This window comes from Sorex fumeus, unplaced genomic scaffold (genome assembly GCF_029834395.1).
Source record: "Sorex fumeus unplaced genomic scaffold, SorFum_2.1 ptg000122l, whole genome shotgun sequence".
Classification (NCBI taxonomy): domain Eukaryota; kingdom Metazoa; phylum Chordata; class Mammalia; order Eulipotyphla; family Soricidae; genus Sorex; species Sorex fumeus.
In genome coordinates, this window is record NW_026606179.1 from 47,562,923 (window position 1) to 47,580,470 (window position 17,548).

Here is a 17,548-nt window from a genome sequence, read left to right on the forward strand (position 1 = left end):
TGCAGGGAATAGTCTGGACGAATTTGCTCAAAGACATCTCACTGGAAACAGACACCCCTCAAGATTTTTTTCTAGCTATAAAGACCTAATCAAAATTGGGCTGCCTTCGATTCTTACTCAGACACTTACTGGAGGACTTGCCTATTTTCTTGGGGTAAATACATCTACCATGCCCTATTTCAGTTACCCACAGTACAACAACTAGGTCTCCAAACCTTTAACTGTAAGCAATTGAATCTACCAAGTCAATATGAGCCAGCTTCAACAAATCACAAGAGAATCTCTGCTGATTTTCTCTGCCCTCCCATATAGTTCCAGGCCATGATTCTGCCCAAAGAAACCTTAATGTAAGCCTCTCAGCAGATGCCTGCCTTCTCTGCATTTATGTGGAACACCTACTGGGATCCCAGGTACTCCTGGCTTCTGCATTCCCCTTCATCTTCACAGCTAACACACCCTCTGTGGGCAGTATACCATTGTTTGGCCCAGGAAATTCTAATATTATTCAGCAGGCACTTTTGAACAGAAAATAACACTTAAAAAGGATTATCCCAGGCAAAGTCATCAACTGCTGTGTACTCATTGAACTTAAAACAATGCAAGATTGATTACTTTTGTCGACTATGCAAATTGCAAATAGCATTGGTATTACATCCTTGGGCTTTGACTTCACCTTCGAATGCTTCGCCATTATAATTTTTAACTCAAGAAGTTGAGTTCTTTCTTTCTTGTTTTATTTTTTTACAAAATCAGGCTAATATATATGTGCACCCTCCTTCAAGAGAACAAGCATAAAGGGAAAAATCATCACTGAAGTATGTTACTAACCATAAATGCTATGAAAGAAATGCAATGTCCTTTTGTGAAGTGACCCTAGTTCAATGAAATTTCTGGCCTCCCACAGAACACCAATAATCATATGTGGGGTTGTTCTCATTTCTAATTGAATGCTTTCACTTTCCCCAGTACTGAACTGAGTATAAGTCTCATCCATAGTTTCATCTAGCTGATTTATAACATGTTTTCACCCTATGTCCAGTCATAACATGGATGTTATTAATTTTCTAATAGCCTTCTACAATTACAAATGCCTCCTCCCTTTTTTGGGAGAAGGCCATTGTTTGGCCTCCCAAATAGTGTTCATGGGACCCTTAAGCCACCTGACCATACTCAGCCTTGTGAGCCCAATAGTTGAATATAGAGCCCCAAGACACAGAGTTGCTCAGGTCATGGGCGCCAGGGATAGCCAGGACAATAACGTTGAGGGAGCCACGTGGTTCCTGGCTTTGAACTCAGTGTTGATCCCTCAGTTATCACCCTGGCCCCCACAAACACTTCTTTTGGTCACACCCAATGATGCAAAGGGGTTACTCCTGGCTCTGCACTTAGGAATTACCCCTGGCAGTGCTAAGGAGACCATAATGGGATGCTGGGAATCAAACCCGGGTCAGCTGTGTGCAAGGCAAACTCCCTACCCACTGTGCTATTGCTCCAGCCCCAAAAACACTTCTTAAGGATGTTTATCTCTGTGATCTTGTAGCCTGATGGGGGTGTAGGAAGGAATATTTTCTGTAATACGGTCTAATGGGGAATGAGAGTGCTATTATTTGCCTAGTACTTACTGAATAACTAAGCCAAATTCTGATCATTACACAAATGATCACAATCTATCATCTCAGCACTTGAAGAAGCCATATATTGTTTCCCATATTTTTGAAATGTGAAAACAAGTGCTGGAAGCTGGGAAGAGTGTCACAGGTTGGAGGGCATGATTGTATGAGGGAGCCCCAAGGCTCATCTCAGGTCAGCCCTAAAACTGACCACCATGGCTGAGCTCTGAGCCAGAAGTACCTCAGCACCACAAGGTGTGGTCCCAAACCAACAACAGTTCCCCACCTACCCCCACCCCAAAATAAAACAGATAATGCTGAAAAGTTAAAAAAAAAAGCTTTCCCCAAAATGGCACATCTAGAAACAGAAAACACAGGATTTGAAACTGGAACTTTCTAGTTGCAAAGACTGTGACTTTCTTAATTGTATGACTCTGCCTCAAGGTCCATGACCCCCAGAGCTGTCTGGATGGGTGTCTCAATTTCCTGGCAAGTTAAAGTCAAAAGCAAAGGCACCTCTGTCTCCACCTTGTCTAAAACTAAATTTGAGATGATGTCATGGAAGAATCACATTAAGTCATAAGAAATTTATCAGGGTCTGACCTCACTGGAAATACATATCGGGTGTGCAGCAAGGGCAGAGTTCTTCCCCTCAGGAATACTCACTCCTCTGTGCAGAGAGAAGGTAGCAAGTGCGATGAGTCAGAAGCTAAGCACAATCAAATCCAAGCTCTTCCCCACACTATCTACCCAGTCTTGCTTAATCTACTCATATGTCACATATCAGTCATCCTGGCTTCTTCCTTCCTCCTTTGCTCTTCCCACTTAATTTACAAATCATTCAGAGCCCACGTATATTTTTTTATTAGTGAAACACCATGAGGTACAGTTGTAGATTTACAAATTTTTGTGCTTGGGTTTTGATTATACAATGATCAAATACCCATCCCTCCACCAGTGCCCATTTTCCACCACCATGGATCCCAGTATCCCTCCCACACCCCCATCGCCCCCATCCCACCCTGCCTCTGTGTTCTCTCTCTCCTTTGGGGTGTTGAGCCCACGTATATTTTAGCTTTACATGTAGTCCCAGATCTAGACATCTTGAGTTTGTGAATTCAGTGTTGACCATGCCTTTTCACCTCTCTAACTGATTTGTAGACCAAATGAAAAAATTAAGAATGCAATGTTTTCTTTAATCTCTCTCTTTATTCATTTTTGGATTTGGAGTTGTGCCTTGAAGCTATACTCCTGATTCCATCCTCAGGGGATCAGTTCTGGTGGATACCAGGATGCGCTGGGAAGCAAGTCAATGATTCCTGCATATAAATCAAGCACTTTAGTCTCTTGAGCTGCCTTCCCAGTCATAGATGTAATGTTTTATCCAAAGTCTGCAAAATAAAACAAATGAGAGAATATTATTAGTTTAGAGTTAAATGAGGGTAACAAATACGCCCTTTGAATTTCCTTCTTCGTGTCCTAGAGCACCTTTCTCTACATAGGCTATATATCCCCCACCCTCGTATGTCTAAGTCCCAAAATATTCTAAGGGGTGCACCGGTAAAAATTGCTTGACTAGGACACCAGCTTGTTGGGGAAATATTGAGAAACCTGCCCTCGAGCTCCCTTAATCACTTCCATGGAACTATTAGGGAAATGAACAGAAGCTGGAGATCAATGGCCTGGGAAATGAATCCCAGACGCTCATCCAGAATTCAAGACCCCTGAGTGCTCTGACTGGAAGGCTTGGGAGCCATCCCATCAGGTTACTGCAAAATTCAAAGTGAGTACAGTCAAGGCACTTAGAGCCACACTGACAACATGGCAAGTGCCCAGAATACATTGTCCACTTTACTTGTTGCCAATCCTTCTTTCATGTATGGCCCAAAGCTTTGGTCAAAAATATTAAGGCAGTATTAACTTTTTATCTCACCCTACATATAGAAGAAAAATACCCAGACATAACTGATATAAATCTTAGATGAAGTGCATAATGTGACCCTTGTGATATCTGATGCTTCACCTGCGGTTATATGGTAAGCAGGTTGGTGCCATCTTGGAAAGTATTGTGTCCATCATGAAATAGGCAGTCCTGGAGTTTCCACCACTTATCACATGCCAGCTTCTAGTGCACAAAAGTTTAGGAAACCCTCTGGGAAGCATAGAAAAGAGTAAAACAGATAACAGTGGCTTATATTTGCTGTACACTGTTCTTTTAAGCACCTTGTTTGTTTAAATATCATTTATGGAGCACCTACTGTGGATCAGTCTTGGTAATATGAGTAATGCAGAATAGCTTTAAAAGATTAGCCAGAAATATATGCAGTCATAGAATTAATATCCCCATGGTGAGATAGAGACAATTTAAACCAAATAAGTACATCAAATTATAAATTATATATAGTGTATGCTATAAAAAATAGAAGAAAGAGGAGCACAGTATGGGGACTTAAGTACACTTCCTTGAAGTCTTTATCATGGCAAGACTATCATTAGCCTCATTTGATACATGACAAAATAAAAGTACAGAGATATAAAGTCACTTTCCCAACTAGGAAGGAGCAAGTCAGCACTTGATTTTAGGGTATTGGATTTCCAGTTTCACGTTTTTTAATGAGGGTGCGGAGAATTGGTGCTACATGATGCTCAGGGCTTATTCCAATCTCTGTGCTCAGGGATCACCTTCATTGTTGCTTGAGGGACCATTGGCAGTAATGGGAGTCTAATAGAGATTGACTGTGTGCAAAGCACTCCCACTGAGTGCTTTCTTCATGAAATTTATAGCCACCAGAATTTTCCTTGATTCTAGAGTTCTAGTCATAGCTCTGGTACAGCCTTTTGCTAGGTTTCTTTTGAGGAAGCCCCAGTCCCACCACACAGTTGAAAACTGTTGTGAAATATTAGTGCTTTACTTGGTGTTAAATAGTACCAAATGGGTTTGCATCTTAAAATTTTGAATCTGTGATTGAGTCATATCAAATCCAGTACATCGGCATTTCACAGTCACATGTTTTCGTCTACACTTGATCTTAGCCAAAAGGCTGGAGCGATAGCACAGCGGGTAGGGCGTTCGCCTTACAAGCGGCCAACATGGCCAACCCGAGTTCGATTCCTCCGCCCCTCTCGGAGAGCCCGGCAAGCTACCGAGAGTATTCGATATGCCAGACACAGTAACAACAAAATCTCCAATGGAGACGTTACTGGGCCCGCTCGAGCAAATCGACGATCAACGGGAGGGCCTTTACCTTTACCTTTATGTTTTCGTCAATGATGAATTGCATCTATGAAGATGACCCTATTAGACCACCAATGACCTTAGAAGATAAAAAGATAGCCTATCAAGGTTTTCATAATTATATTCATTGACAACTATCCAGTGGTCAAATTTCCTGGTTACCTTCCAAGACTCCCAACTTTGTAAGACTAAATCCTTCATGTTTAAGTGATGCATGATCCTGCTACCTCTGGTGCATCCGTCTTTCATGGGAAGTATAGATATGTGCTGCAGTATTCTTCACCTCTAACGATCTGAAGTACACTCAGAACTCTAAAGTAAATCACTACATATATAATGAAAACAAAATTCTTCCCACCTCAAGACTTCAGAATGATCAGCCACCCACCTTTTCAGAACTTGTTTTCTCCCTCAAATCACCTAAATTCAAGTGGCTGAAGGTTTCCATAATCTTCAGGATCTTTGGGCTGACCTTTATGTTCTAAGAGACGCTTAAAATGATTTCCGTGCTCGCTTCGGCAGCACATATACTAAAATTGGAACGATACAGAGAAGATTAGCATGGCCCCTGCGCAAGGATGACACGCAAATTCGTGAAGCGTTCCATATTTTTATCTCGCCTCCCCCAGATGGAACCCCGGTGACCAGAAGCCTCTACAAACACAGCTCGAGTATGCGGGAACGAGGACTTTTTCTCAAATCTGCCGAACTACACCTCCCAGGTAACCTCTGATTCCGGAAGTCACGCCCACAGCCCGCCCCCCAGCGCCATCTTTGAAGCCTTAAGCATAAGAGAAAGAACACATGGAGGGTGCGGGATCCCGGAGGAAAAAAAAAAAAGAAAAAACAGGTTCCAAAAAGAGCCGAGTTCACCCGCAAGTTCCAGATGGAGTAGGCGCCGCATCTCGCCTCCCCCAGATGGAACCCCGGTGACCAGAAGCCTCTACAAACACAGCTCGAGTATGCGGGAACGAGGACTTTTTCTCAAAACCGCGCGGCCGCGTAAGCGGCCGCGCGACATCTCTCTATATACAAAGTGATCAATGAGAAGTAAACCACCCAATCTTTCTCCCTGAAAGTCAGAGTTAAGTTTGGAGCACGGCCACAGCCCCAGAAACACAAGGACTTAATGCAGAACCCAGCAGCTTAGAGCAGAAAAGTGAAAGGACTATGTGTTAATCCAGGCCATCAAGTCTGCCGGAGGGGAAAGGGTGTTGCCCCATTCGCCCTCTCTTCTCTGGAAAGAAGGATGGCGGCCGCATGGGAGCCTTGTGGACAGCAGGTATGAGCCGGGGGTGTGGGGGCAACTAAAACCTCATGGGAAGGGGGGCGTTCCGGTCCGTCCTTCACGCCCTACCGAGGTCACCAGTTGCCCCCCACGAGCGGCTCTCCAGCACGGCCACAGCCCCAGAAGCACAAGGGCTTAATGCAGAACCCAGCAGCTTGGAGCAGAAAAGTGAAAGGACTATGCGTTAATCCAGGCAATCATTTCTGCCCAGAGGGGAAAGGGTGTTGCTCCCTTCCGCCCTCCTCCCTCTGGAAAGAAAGATGGCGGCCACATGGGAGCCTTGTGGACAGCAGGTATGAGCCGGGGGTGTGGGGGCGACTAAAACCTCATGGGAAGGGGGGCGTTCCGGTCCGTCCTTCACGCCCTACCGAGGTCACCAGTCACCCCCCACGAGCGGCTCTCCAGCACAGCCATGGCCCCAGAAGCACAAGGACTTAATGCAGAACCCAGCAGCTTGGAGCAGAAAAGTGAACGGACTATGCATTGACCCAGGCCATCAAGTCTGCCGGAGGGGAAAGGGTGTTGCCCCATTCGCCCTCTCCTCTCTGGAAAGAAAGATGGCGGCCACATGGGAGCCTTGTGGACAGCAGGTATGAGCCGAGGGTGTGGGGGCGACTAAAACCTCATGGGAAGGGGGGCGTTCCGGTCCGTCCTTCACGCCCTACCGAGGTCACCAGTTGCCCCCCACGAGCGGCTCTCCAGCACGGCCACAGCCCCAGAAGCACAAGGGCTTAATGCAGAACCCAGCAGCTTGGAGCAGAAAAGTGAAAGGACTATGCGTTAATCCAGGCAATCATTTCTGCCCAGAGGGGAAAGGGTGTTGCTCCCTTCCGCCCTCCTCCCTCTGGAAAGAAAGATGGCGGCCACATGGGAGCCTTGTGGACAGCAGGTATGAGCCGGGGGTGTGGGGGCGACTAAAACTTCATGGGAAGGGGGGCGTTCCGGTCCGTCCTTCACGCCCTACCGAGGTCACCAGTTGCCCCCCACGAGCGGCTCTCCAGCACAGCCACGGCCCCAGAAGCACAAGGACTTAATGCAGAACCCAGCAGCTTGGAGCAGAAAAGTGAACGGACTATGCATTGATCCAGGCCATCAAGTCTGCCGGAGGGGAAAGGGTGTTGCCCCATTCGCCCTCTCCTCTCTGGAAAGAAAGATGGCGGCCACATGGGAGCCTTGTGGACAGCAGGTATGAGCCGGGGGAGTGGGGGCGACTAAAACCTCATGGGTCGGGGGGCGTTCCGGTCCGTCCTTCACGCCCTACCGAGGTCACCAGTTGCCCCCCACGAGCGGCTCTCCAGCACGGCCATGGCCCCAGAAGCACAAGGACTTAATGCAGAACCCAGCAGCTTGGAGCAGAAAAGTGAATGGACTATGCGTTGATCCAGCCCATCAAGTCTGCCGGAGGGGAAAGGGTGTTGCCCCATTCGCCCTCTCCTCTCTGGAAAGAAAGATGGCGGCCACATGGGAGCCTTGTGGACAGCAGGTATGAGCCGGGAGTGTGGGGGCGACTAAAACCTCATGGGAAGGGGGGCGTTTCGCTCCGCCCTTCACGCCCTACCGAGGCCACCAGTTGCCCCCCACGAGCGGCTCTACAGCACGGCCACGACTCCAGAACACAGAAACCAATTTCTTAACTATCTGACTTTCAGTAGAAATACTTCCAGGGTCAATAAGTAAAATAGCAGAAATCCAAAACCAACATTTAATTCTTGAGCCCAGCTGGAGAAAGCAAATCACTTCACAATGCTTTTTCAGCATGTCTGATTTGGGGGGGGGGGGGTAAACTCTAAATAATAGTGGTGAATCTTTTATTGAAACAATCTAATCAAAGCGGATAGAGTGTTAACTAGAATTCATCTGCCTCACAGGGACGGGGAGGGGTGGGGGGTGGGGTTTTATTGGGGTTCTTCATTGGAAAAAATAAGTATTGGTAAAGGGAAATGTGTTTGATATTTGCATGACTGAGACATAAACCTGAAAGCTTTGTAACCTTTCCCACAGTGATTCAATAAATAAATAAAAAAAAAATGATTTCCATGGAAAAATAGGCAGTTGGCTACAATGACATATATAAATTTAAGTCTGAGAGACAAGAAAACAATTTAAAGATTTGAAATATCAATTTTCATGTTTCAAAAATCTTGAAAACACTGTCATCTCCAAGGTTCTCTGTGATTAGTGTTGCACACAGAATATCTCAGAACTACTAAGATTGAGAGAATCTAAATGACTAATCGCATCTATCAATCTATGACAGACTGGGGAAAGTCTAATCACTGGGTGAAGACCCTCCCCGCTGTATAGGGCTCTACAGTTACACATCTCTTTCCATCTAAACTTTCTGTCACTTACCTCCCTGTAGGCTCTTGTTTTACTCCTCAGAGAAAGCCATTCTCCTCTTTTCCCACTTTCTAAAAACCTCCTCATGCTATCAAGGTAGTTAGTTCTCCCTTCCCTCCTCTCCAAGACCTTCTGTTCCACTCTGCATCTCCAGGGTACACAGATTGGGACCAAGTGATTCTAAAAATTTCTACATTCTCTTGCCTTTTAACAATACACCCAATAGAAACATTTATTCACTCTTCCAGTATTGATTTTGAGAGGGAGGTAGGTAGATTCATGGTAGAGCACTTGCTTTGCACATGTGAGGCCCTGGGTTCAATTCCTAGCACTGCAAGAAAAAAATCGTTGATTGAGCATCTCTGTTGTACTTAAACTATTTCAGATTCTATAGCTCTTTTGGAGTAAAGCCGAACCAATTTGAATGAGCAACTATTTCAAAGAGCTCACAATAGATTATTACGGCAGCCATACATTTCCCTTCTGCTCACACAGATGTACACTGCAAAAATTCAAAAAATACTGATGATTTATTGACTGGTGGACTGATTAATATTTCTCCTTACTCAATAGCAATAATTTTAGGATACTGTCCTATACCAGGCAGTGTACTAGGCATTATAATTTCTGGGGTAGGCAAAAATAAACAGTGCCTGTGATTAAATCAAGTGACCTATGTAAAGATTGCAGTTCAGGCACTGACTTGAAAGTATGAATATAGATATATAAAAACTTAGGAGCAAATGCATCTTCTCAACAGTACATACTTATCATACTTAGTAAAAGAACAACTTTTATTTCAAATATTTCACATAAGCAACACAAATATGTTTGGTTTGTATAATTTCAGGACAAGACAGTGGCATTAAGAGCAGTTATTTCTGTCAGTAAGTGATAAAACCGGGGACCTTATTGGTTTCCAGAGTATAAATCTATAACTTTATCATAAAACCTCTGGGAATGATTCTCTTACTTTTGAAGATCCAAAATGTGCCACTGGCCTTTACAAAATCAAATAATATACAGGTGGTAATGAGCTCTTCATGCGGACTGGTAAGTATTATAGAAAAACTAATGAGCTAATAATGTTAGTTATGTCTGGGAGCAGGATTTTCAATATGAAAGAAAGAACATTAAAACACAAAATTGAAGAGGTCAAGAAAAAAGTTATGGTACAGAATTAGACTTGTATTTTAGTCTGCCTAAAATTTATATCTCCGTTCTATTATTTGAAAAGATCTGGAAACATTTGGGAAGTATTCAGCCTTCATGTTCTGCATATATTTCTAATGTCTTTAATCTATGGCCGAATAACTTTTTAATTAAAAAAAGTGGTCCGCGATATAACACTTGGGACTGGAAAGGACACAAGAAAAACTGAGTCCAATCCCTGCATCACGTGCTCCCTGACCCCAACATCACTAGGTATAACCCTAGAGGTACCTGGCATCCAGGGTCAAGGCAGCACCACAAATGCACATTGAACTTCCCTGCCTGATAAGCCAAGAATTTCCAGGAATGGCGTGTGTGCCACATGAACCCTGTTTGGAAGCCTCATCACACCCCACCCCTTCAAAAATTATTGGGGAAGTCACTTGTCAGAGGATAACTGGAAATAGATTTTTTGTGTCAGTTACTAAATAAATAAGTTACTATTCACAAAAAATATGTTCTATATTGAGTGAAATTCTGTACCATAATGGAGCATATTCAAACAGCATCTTTATTTCATAGTTATGTTAAAATAATTACTTCCTAGATTCTTATAGAGTCACACTAGAATTAAATAGTTTTCTTTACAAATTAAAGTATTTTTTTCTTTGTTATGGGATGATTACTATTCCAATAAAATATCTAAAATTTGCTAGGCTCTGTTTCAACCCCATGAATAGCATCAATAGTAAGAAATCCTTGTATTGTTGCCTTGGCCAAAATAGAAAGAAAAAGAAAAATCTAGTTATTAGCCATGACACCAGTTGGCTTTTCCTTGGATTTCTAATGCATTCCTGAACAGAAGGGTGCATTGTATATTGTGCTAGCAGTATTTCTTGTTTATTCTCATAGCTCCATTTAATGAAAAACAAAACTTGGTTTAAATTCTTAGTATCTTGTGACTCTTTATGAAAAACTAATAGATTCTAGACACCAATCCATGGCAATTGTGTAAGAAACTATCAATCTACTTTAAAGTTAGTTGCCATAGTAGAACAGAAATAATCAAAGACTATAGATTCAGCCTTAGATTTCAATCTCCTCGGTCCCTGTAAAACAACTTTGAATTTTTTTTTTTTTTTGCTTTTTGGGTCACACCCGGCTTTGCACAGGGGTTACTCCTGGCTCATGCACTCAGGAATTACTCCTCCTGGTGGTGCTCAGGGGACCATATGGGATGCTGGGAATCGAACCTGGTTCGACTGCATGCAAGGCAAATGCCCTACCTGCTGGGCTATCGCTCCAGCCCCAACTTTGGAAAATTATTTAACTGCATGGAGAGAGACTTTATACCCCCAGCTATAAATGGGATAATCATCATAGCATCTTTGAAAGGACTAATAAGAGTATGCAAAATAGTTCCTATATGACAATACGTAATCAATATTTATTCCTTTCTCTAATTTGGGAGGTTTAACAGTATAATTTGTGTTGGATTTTTAAAAGAGAATTTCTGTCTCTTCTTTAACCTCTAACCTATGGATGTATGTACATATTAATTTATAGTCACATATATTACGTATATATATGTACTTGTAGATTTCTAGTTCACCCAGAACTTGTCTTTCTTTCATATTTAATGCCCTTCAAAATTCACCTTTTTCCTCCACTCATAACCATTCGTCCTGCAAAACATTCTTACATAACTCACATGAGCAAAGCTTCGATGAATCATTGGTCATCCTCCCTTTCACCTTCCCAGACTCAGCAAGGTCCTTCCCATAATTAATCTGCAGCTAGAGTCCTTGACAGATGAAAAGAGACAAACTCTTTCAAGCAGAAATGGTTATGCCGAGTCTCAAAACTGTATCCACTCCAGCTTTAAGAGCAGTTTCCTCCTTCCCAAAACTGTCTTCTGGATACCACCAGATCAAAATAATTGTGCACATTTGTGTATCTTTTCTTAAGGATGTTTTGCACACATGGACTTATCTTGATGCTGTTCCTTAGTAAGAAAATAACAGAAGAGTTAGAAAATGCAGTTTTTCTTTACTTATTTGTGTCTTGGTGGGAAAATGTCCTGTTACCTGAGAAATTGCATCTGACTTCACATCCTTTCTACTTTGTGTTTGTTTATTCTTGCTTTCTTTCCTCTCTATGTCCCTTTTTTATGCTCTGTTTTTAGACAATTTTGGAGCTATTAGGATGTTCAAAGACCTTTGAAACACATGGTTAAATAGACTATTCATTTTAAAAAGGTTAATTACCAAAAGTCAATTTCCAGGTGTTCAAATGTTAATGATTACAAAGACTTGAAAATATTGTATAGATTATAGATCACTATATTCTGATTATTCTTGCAAGGTTGTCATTTAGGAGTCATAAAACCCTGTTCCTCTCTGTTTTAAAAAATGTATTAAAAATGGTAGAAAACTCAAAGTTTTTAAAAAGCTTATAAAGCAATAACCTAAAACAGGGCACTCATTTTTCAAAGAATTTAAGAAGAGGTTTTTCTTACACTTTCAACTACATATCAGTATTAAATCAATAATATAAACCTAACTTCTAAGTTCAAACTATGTATTGATTTTCTAGTTTAAAGATATTAACCTCTGGGACTGTTGTATGGTTAAGCCTCTTTGGAAAATAATTTAGATTTTTTTTTAGAATATTATAATGAGAACTTCCATATGTCCCAGAAACATCAATCTGAAAAAAGTATATTTTATATATATATTATACACACACATATATATGTGTATATATATATATACATATATATATATACTCATCACAGAACTATTTATAGAAGCCAAGATCTGAAAGTGCCCAACAAAAGATGAGGAGACAATGAAATGATGGCATATACTATGATATGCTATTCAACTATAAGAAAAGATGAAGTTTTGAAATTTGCTTCAACTTTGATGGAATTGGACAGTGACACACTAAGTGAAATAAATCATAAAGTAAAAGATCAGTAGTGGGTTATCTCACTCATATGCAGGGTATAGCACTGTAGCAGTGTCCTCCCTTTGTTCATCGATTTGCTCAAGAGGGCACCAGTAACATCTCACAACAAATTGTGAGACTTGTTACAGTTTTTGGCAAATAAATATATCACAGGGAGCTTGCCAGGCTTTGCCATGTGGGCAAGATACTCCTGGTAGGTTGCCAGAGTCTCCTAGAGTGGTGGAGGAACAAAATATAGGACTGGACAAATCCCCAATTAAAACAAGGTCTGAGATATGATAAGTATTGCTGAAGAGCCTGGAGAGAGAAAGGGGAAGGGGCCGTGGGATAATCACGGTCCACGGTCCTCCCGTTCATCAATTTGCTTGAGCGGGCCCAGTAACGTTTACAACATTATACTTGTTACTGTGTTTGGCATATCGAATACGTCACGGGTAGCTTGCCAGGCTCTGCAACGTCTCCAACATGAGACTTGTTGTTACTGTGTTTGGCATATCGAATACGTCACGGGTAGCTTGCCAGGCTCTGCCGTGTGTGCAAAATACTCTCAGTAGCTTTCCTGGCTCTCCAAGAGGGGCAGAGGAATCGAACTTGGGTTGGCCATGTTGGCCGCTTGTAAGGCAGACGCCCTACTGCTGTGCTATAGTGGAGGGATATTGAAACACTGGTGGAGAAAGTGGTGTAGTACCTCTGCAACTATTAAGTAACAACTTTAATATTATTGTAAACTATGATACCTTAATAAAAAATAAATTAAAAAATTGGTAACAATTTAAAAGTAAAAGGTAGTCATGTATCAAAGGACAAAGTAGAAAACGTATTTGCAACTGAGCCAACATAGGAAAATATAATAGTTATGTAGAGACGATTTCTAAAAATGATGATGAAAATTCTTCTAGAAATATGAGCAAGAACTAAAATTAGACTAAGCGCAAAATATGTAAAATCCAATACATATGTGAAATAATGTTTAACCTTGTACATAGAAAAGAAATTCTGCATTTTCGTGTTCCTGGGGTAGATGCCCAGAAGTGGAATCACTGGGTCATATGGAAGTTCTCATTGTAATGCTTTAGAGTTTTCTAAATTAATTTCCAAAGAGCCTGAACATCAAACTACTATTCCCCTATGAGGTTGACAAAGTTCCAAATGAAAGCATTTTACAGAGGCCCCTCTGGATGAGGAATAGGTCTTCTCATGCATGCATTGCTGGAGCAATTGCAAAGATGTGATTACTCTAGAGGGTAACTTAACAATGTCTAGCAAAGTGACTCGGGCATCTAACATTGACCCATCAATCCCACTCCTAAGTATCCATTTCAAAGATACAAAGGTGAAATATAAGAAGAAATATGCCAAAGTTTATTCTCCACAACACTAAGAAACTGTTGGGGGTAATTGAAGAGTTGGGGGTAAATGACCATAAATATTAGGCTTCATGGGTATAAAAAAGGTAAAGGCCCTCCCGTTGTTCGTCGATTTGCTTAAGCAGGCCCAGTAACGTCTCCATTGGAGATTTTGTTGTTACTGTGCTTGGCATATCGAACACCTCACGGGGAGCTTGCCAGGCCCTGCCGTGCGGGCGAGATACTCGCGGTAGCTTGCCGAGCTCTCCGAGAGGGGCAGAGGAATCGAACTCGGGTTGGCCATGTTGGCTGCGTGCAAGGCAAACGACCTACCGCTGTGCTATCACTCCAGCCCTCATGGGTATAAGAAAAATATAATACATAAGATGTACTTTTTTAAAAAGAGTAAGATAAATTCATGTCAAATAAAAAGGCAGGGAAGACAAATATTTTAAAAGTTTGTATAACTACAGAATTGGAGAATTGTATAATTATAGAATTGGTTAAAAAAAAGAAAAAAAGAGCCAGATATAAAATTTAGACTCTCTTTGAATTTAATATGCCTTCCCTTATAGACTTGACTATAAACACATGGCCATCTTAATATTATAATATTAATTATAATATAGATTCATTTTAAAATAGGATTCTCTAATACTGGTGTAAAAACAAGATGAGTTAACCTAAATGGTATGTTAATGTTGACATTAAAACAGACAGATATCATTTCAAGTGTCTTTATAAAACAGTGGTTTATTGTTTAAATATAATGTTTTAAATTTTCAGCATTCTTCAAATTCTAAAATGTATTACTTGCCCAGAAATAAGCCTTCAGATTTATGGGCACCGTGTATGTATGAATATATGGGAGTTAGGGCCGCTAAGTAGAGCATGAAAAAACCTCTTCAAAAAAATGATCCTGGGAAAACTAGCGAGCCACATGTGAAAATGTGAAATTGGATTCCTATCTCACATCATATGCAAAAATTAATTTTGAATAGATTAAAAACCATTATATTCGAACTGAATTCATAAATATACTAAGGAAAATATTGGCAGAACTCTCGATGATGTAGACTTTTTGAGGAGTCTTCTGTGACTCAATTCAATTGGCAAGAAAAACAAAGCAGAAATAAACAGATGGTACCACATCAGACTAAAACATTTCTGCACTGCTAAAGAAACTAAGGCTAAAATGAAAAGACATCCTGCTGAACAAGAAGTAAATATTTGCACATCTTACATTTGACAAAGGACTAATATCCAAGATATATAAAGAACTCATAAAGCTTAACAACAACAAAATAACCTCATCAAAAATGGGGAGATGAGTTCAAAGACACTTCCTTAAAAAAAAAAACACATGGATGGTTCATAGGCATATGAAATAGTGTTCATTATCACTGATCATCAGTGAAATCAGGCTGTCTTCACCAGGGCCCCTCAAAAGGGGACGGTTGAGTATCCCTCCCCGCCCCAAGCAAAACCCCAGCAGCTAAAAACCTCCAGAACCCAGCCACAGCCATGCTCAAGGCCATTCTCCATCTGTTCTGATGAGCCTCACGCACGAAGGAACCAGCAGAGGAATCCAAGTATGCGGGATGCGTGACTAAGATCTCCAAGCCTGCTCATATTGGGACCGGGCCTCCTCCACCCAGATTCCCCATTTTCCAGTAGCTTGGCAGTCACACCCACAAACTGCCCCTGCGCCATGTAATCTCATCAACAGCCAAGATCCAGAGACTATAAAACAAAGCTCCTAGAAATGAGAGACACAGTATTTCCTGGAGCAACCTCTTGTAGTCTAGCCCACTGATGTACCTGAAGCAGCACACATGTGTTTTATTTTAACATGCTTGCTTGTATTCTCCATCCCTCTCAGAGAGTCCAGCAAGCTACCAAGAGTATCCAGCCCACATGGGCAGAGCCTGGGAAGCTCCCCGTGGCATATTCAATATGCCAAAATCAGTAACAATAATGGGCCTCATTACCCTGACCCTGAAAAAACCTCCAATATGGCAGCATTGGGAAAGACAAGTAAGGAGAGGCTGCTAAAATCTCAGGACTGGGACGAATGAGACATTACTGTCACCCGCTTGAGCAAATTGATGAACAACAGGATGACAGTGATACAGTGATACAGTGATAAAGTGATCAGAGAAATGCAAATCAAAATTACAGTGATATACCACTTCACACCAGTGATAATGGCATATATCATAATGTTGGAAAGTATCCACTTTTGGTGAGGATATAGTGAAAAATATCCACATTCACTGTTGATGAGAAAGTTATCTGGTTTAGCTTCTATGGAAAACAGTATAAAGACATCTCAATTTTTTTTAAAAACAATTTACATCAGAATCTGTTGTCCTAAAGAGTGGCATTTATCTCATGAATGCAAAAACTTTATTTTTAAAAGAAACATGCACATCTGTGTGCATTGATAATAGTTAAGATATGAAAATAATCCAATACCTGATTAAGATTAATGGATAAAGAAATTCATAGATACACACCACACACACAGACACACACACACACACAGACACACACATATATATATATATAACATAATACTATGTTCTTAGTACTTTTAGCAATAAGATGAAATATTACCTTTTGTTACAATTTGGATGTAATTATAGGATTGTATGTTAAGCAAAACATGTCAGAATGAAAAGAGAAAATGCTGGATGATCTCACAAATATGTGTTATATCAAGAAACAAATCAAGGGAATGGACAATGAAAAATGAAAATAAACCCTTGGACTATCACAACAGAACTGAGGTTAGCAAGTGCAGTGGACAAAGGGGTTAAGGAGGAATGCGGTACACAGCATAAATACTACTGTAAGAGAATAGTTTTTTGTTAACCTTAAATAATTTTTGAGTCATCGTTCATGGTAATATTATAATTTCTCTGAGGCTGTTGAATTAGGTGGGCAACATTAAATATAAAATGCTATTTGCAGCAACACTAGGCACAAAAAATTTCAATGTAACAAGACTAAAGAAGTTAAAATGCACAATGAAAGAAACAAAGTAAAGTCTTTGTAGATTTCAAAGTTTATAAGTGAACTTAGAAAATGTATTTTCTGGTTCTCAATATATAGAGAATGTTTTCTATGAATACTTTCCCATTTGAAAATATGAAGAACGCTTGGTATGAATGAAGTCTGGAACATCTTATACAAGGGAGTTCCCAAACATTACTGGGATAATAAAAGACAACTTGGTTCTGCTAACCGAATGCTAATGAGAGTATCTACAATGAAATGAAATTTACCAGAGATACCTATGACCTTACAGGAAGTTGTAACAACAATATTTAAGAAAGACAGCACTGAGCAATTAGTACAGTGGGTAAGTGCTTGTCTTGCACTTAACCAATCCCAGATTGATTCTCAGCCCCACATATGGTCCCTGTCCAAGTGAACCCTGAGCAGTACTGGGTGCAATCCAAAATGCTAAATAAAAAGAAAACACAAAATTTGATTACTTTGAGATAGTGTTTGGGAACTCACCAATTTATTTTGAATACTGGTAAAAAAAAAAAAAGAAAAAAGGAAAAAAAAGGAAACCTTTCCCATATAAACCAGA

The 17,548-nt window shown here is 40.9% G+C and overlaps 1 non-coding gene across 1 annotated transcript; it reads left to right on the forward strand.

The window, feature by feature from the left end:
- The first annotated feature begins 5,351 nt into the window (after nucleotides 1–5,351).
- LOC130044627 (U6 spliceosomal RNA) lies at nucleotides 5,352–5,458 on the forward strand. The gene has a single exon (XR_008795462.1). It is a non-coding gene; the product is annotated as a U6 spliceosomal RNA (small nuclear RNA).
- Nucleotides 5,459–17,548: the final 12,090 nt, after the last annotated feature.